Genomic DNA, 3832 nt, shown 5'->3' on the forward strand with positions numbered 1-3832 from the left:
CCTGGATTTTCAGAGTGCAGACTTGGAGTGGGAAGTGATAAAAACACTGGAGTTAGGATAAAATATAGTGTTTTTTATTCTTTTGGATTAGAAGAAAAACAGTGACTCATTTTTTTTCTTAACACATTTACAAAATCTGTGTTTCTGTATTTCTCTACGGTGCGAGTATTGTATTTTAGGCTGCACACTTTTACTTTTTATTGTTATTATTATTATTAATAATATTTGTGTTATTACAAACCAACCTTAAATCTATCTATCCATCCATCCATTTTCATCCGCTTATCCGTTACCGGGTCGCGGGGCAGCAGTCTCCATGACCGCCACCCAAATCGCACTGCACCGTACCAACCCCCCTTGTTAACCTTCCTGCGGGTGGTGAATCCACTGGAAGGTACCAACTGCCCTAAACGGGATTCGAACTTCCCCAGGAGGTGAACCCTGGGGTTCCACACCAATGACAGAGCACCACCACCTTAAATCTAACCATGTCCTTTTTGTTTATTTGTAGAATCAGAGCAGGGTCAGAATAAGAATGGAGCGGCGGCCACAGGAGCCAATGGAGGTGGAGGAGGAAACAGTGGAGGAAACCACCTGCAGTGCCTCTCTGTCCACTGCACAGACGAGCTGGGGAACAGTAAGGGCCGAGGAGGCTCTGTCTCCTCGTGGCGCTCTCTCCACTCTGACATCTCTAACAGATTTGGGACGTTTGTGGCTGCACTGACTTGAACTCTGAAAACGAACGAACTGAAAAAACAACAAGAAGGAGTAAAGGTCATGAAATGAAAAAGGAACAAAAGAGAGACATAAAAACAGGACTACTATGATGATGATGATGATGATGATGATGGCGGCAAGGATGGGGATGAGGCAGCCTGTCTGTGTGTCTGTTCAGGGAGAGAAAGATGCCCAGAAATGCAAACAAACACAGATACACACAATAAACACAAACACTCGTGCAAATAACGTCTATTTTGACACAAACTCTCAGACCCTCACAGACACACTCACACACATTAATTCACACAGAAACACACAATCTCTCTCACACACACACACTCGCACTGCTGGGCAACACACAAAACGCAGGCTCAACTCATTGATGCCCCTTACAAACCTCAACTCAATAATTGTTCTTTTTAATTTTTTTTCGTTAAAGAATGAGAACGAAAGAAAAATCTGAAACGATAACAAGCGGAAGAGGAAAACCTGCGTCGAGTGACTTTACTTTCACCTACATCTCTAACTTGGACACAGTGTCCCGTCCACCAAAATAAATGTCAAAAATGTGCTTGTTTTAGTTTCAAATGACTCAGAGCCAGTGAGAGGCAGACCTCTGGTACAGCTATACTACTCATGTTTTCATTTTAAAATGATGCTTCAGACACATCCACAGTCACATTTTTATTTCAAAACTTCATGCTAATCTTGAGGATTTGAAACCCAGCAACCCGAAAACCAAAACAATGATGAAAAAGGGAATCACTCCAGCATCTGGAGTGATTTTGTGTAGAAACAAAGAAACTTCAGGAAGAGCAGGTTCCAAAAACCAGACCCTTTTCTTTGGACCATGAAAAAATTCTTATTGCGAAGATCTAATGCCAGGCCTAAACCAACTGACCAATGTAAACTGTTTTTAACATGAACAGTTCCAACAAATGTTGTGTCAGTATATACTATAATATATGAGATCAAACTCACACTGCCTTGGCTAACAAAGCACCAGCTGTGGGTTAGACCTGGCTATAGTGTGATTCACATTTTAGATACCAGTTGTAGACCTGGTGTAGACCAACAGGGTCTTCTTGTTACCCGGTCTAACAAAGCAGCGCTCCTGAAAAGTTTGACTTGCCCACAGTCTGATCATTTAAATGTAGTCGTGTGAATGAAGGTTTTTTTTTTTTTTACATGTTAAATGTTTTCTTGAATCATTTTCTTGTCTAATCATTTTGCCATTTGTTAGAATTCTCCTTTTTGTTAAAACAGCCATAATTGTTGTTTCTCTTCTCGGCTCGACCACTTATGAAAAATTCATCCAACAGGAAGTGGAATCAGAGGTGGAGGGAAGGTTTTAAGGGAAAAGAGACTACTGTTATTGCACATGTATAATAAGAGAAACTTTGCTGTGTGTTAGGCAATCTTGTAAACCTTAAATAAAGCTTCAGTTGAATTTGAATTTTTGAAACAGTAGATGGAGGACTGTGATGGAAACGACTGAGTTTTGTTTTCTTTGTTTCCTTTTTTAATAATATGTAAAGTGCAGTTGTCTGTTTTCCTGCATATTGTATATATATGTATATGTCTTATTGAGTAACTAAATAACAATAAATGTGATGTTAAAGGTGATGATGAGTTTTGCCTTTTGTATTTGGTTTCTGCTAAGAAGTTAGTCTAGAACAGGGGTAGGGAACCTATGGCTCGCGGGTCACGCTCTGAAAATATAACATAAATAACAGTACAGTTAATGATACAATTAAAATAATAAATCAATTAGTGACGGCCCTCCTAACGTGAACCTACCATAAGGACAGCAGAGCCAGACTGCTGCTCCCCAGGGTTCACGACTCTAATCCGCAGGGGTGTTGCATTTAATGACCGTACGACAAATTAAAATTTTTCTGACGTAGTGTGACTGTTTTGTAATGCAAGTAGAACCATATATTTATAACTCCATTACACATATTAATCTATATATTACTTTTTTTGCGCTGGTGCTAATCACATCAAATCCATGTAGCACCAGAAGTTGTATTAATGATAAAAAGTATTTAATGCATTGGATAGAATAACGTTATTAATTTTTTTATAATTTTTTATAACTTTTTTTAATACTTATGACTTACGACTTAATACTTAAGACTGATGCTCTAAAATTATTGGTCTTGTTTAAAAATTCACACATTTATAGTAAGAGTAAAAAAATATTGTATTCCTCTTACAGAAATACATTTTATGTGAGTTCTTTTTTTTTTTTTTGTCTCTCTCTGCTAAAAAGGTTCCCAACGCCTGCTCTAGAATTTAGCAAAGAAATGTTAGATGAAATAAGGGAAATTGGGTCATGCTCAGTCACAGCTAATGTGCATTTGCTTGGTAAATTGTATTAAATCACTTACTGGTATAAATGGTTCCAAACACAATGTAACCTGAAAAAGAGTAAATTATTATTACTATTCTTACCTGCAAATATTTGCGTTTTCTTTTTAATACGACATGGTGCCTTAGTGTTGTGTTTTTCCTCATCAACCCTGTTTTTACCTGGAGCACAGTCTAAACACACACACGTCCCTCCTTGCTCTCCCCAGGCTCTCTTTGGCTCCTCTGCTGTTTATTGGCCATCTGCATAGATGCTTAATGCTAATCAATAACCCCCATGTGCCAACTCTGAGGTGGAGATGTCAATGCTTCCTAACAAGGCTAGTGATCAACCTACACCACTGCAGTCCAGGAGACGTGCATGCTCACACACGCACGCACGCACGAGAGAAAGTGTCTGTGCGTGTACCTGGGACTGTCACGTCACCTGGGATCCCTGGCTTAAAGGGCAGAAATAGGCAGAGGTGGGATCAAGTCATTGTTTTGCAAGTCACAAGTAAGTCTCTCCCCTTAATTTCCGAGTTGAGTACTAGTCAAAACTGGCAAGTCACAGGTCAAATCTTAAGTAAGGTCCAAAGTCCTGCAGCTTTAGTTTCAAGTCTTTTCAAATCTTTTTCACCATAGAGTAATAATATATTTACACAGCTCATTTATGCTTTTAAAATCCATAATTATTCATTAAAACAAGTCTAATTTCAAGGAAAAATAGGGCTCTAGCTTTCTTTCCACGCTCCCTCTG

General features: G+C 38.9%; 1 pseudogene; it reads left to right on the top strand.

Moving 5' to 3' along the window:
• The window catches only part of LOC103396995 (transcriptional activator MN1-like), a 16571-nt pseudogene extending 14228 nt beyond the window's left edge, over nucleotides 1-2343 (top strand).
• The last annotated feature ends 1489 nt before the right edge of the window (nucleotides 2344-3832 follow it).

This window comes from Cynoglossus semilaevis, chromosome W, assembly GCF_000523025.1.
Source record: "Cynoglossus semilaevis isolate Cse_v1.0 chromosome W, Cse_v1.0, whole genome shotgun sequence".
Lineage (NCBI taxonomy): Eukaryota > Metazoa > Chordata > Actinopteri > Pleuronectiformes > Cynoglossidae > Cynoglossus > Cynoglossus semilaevis.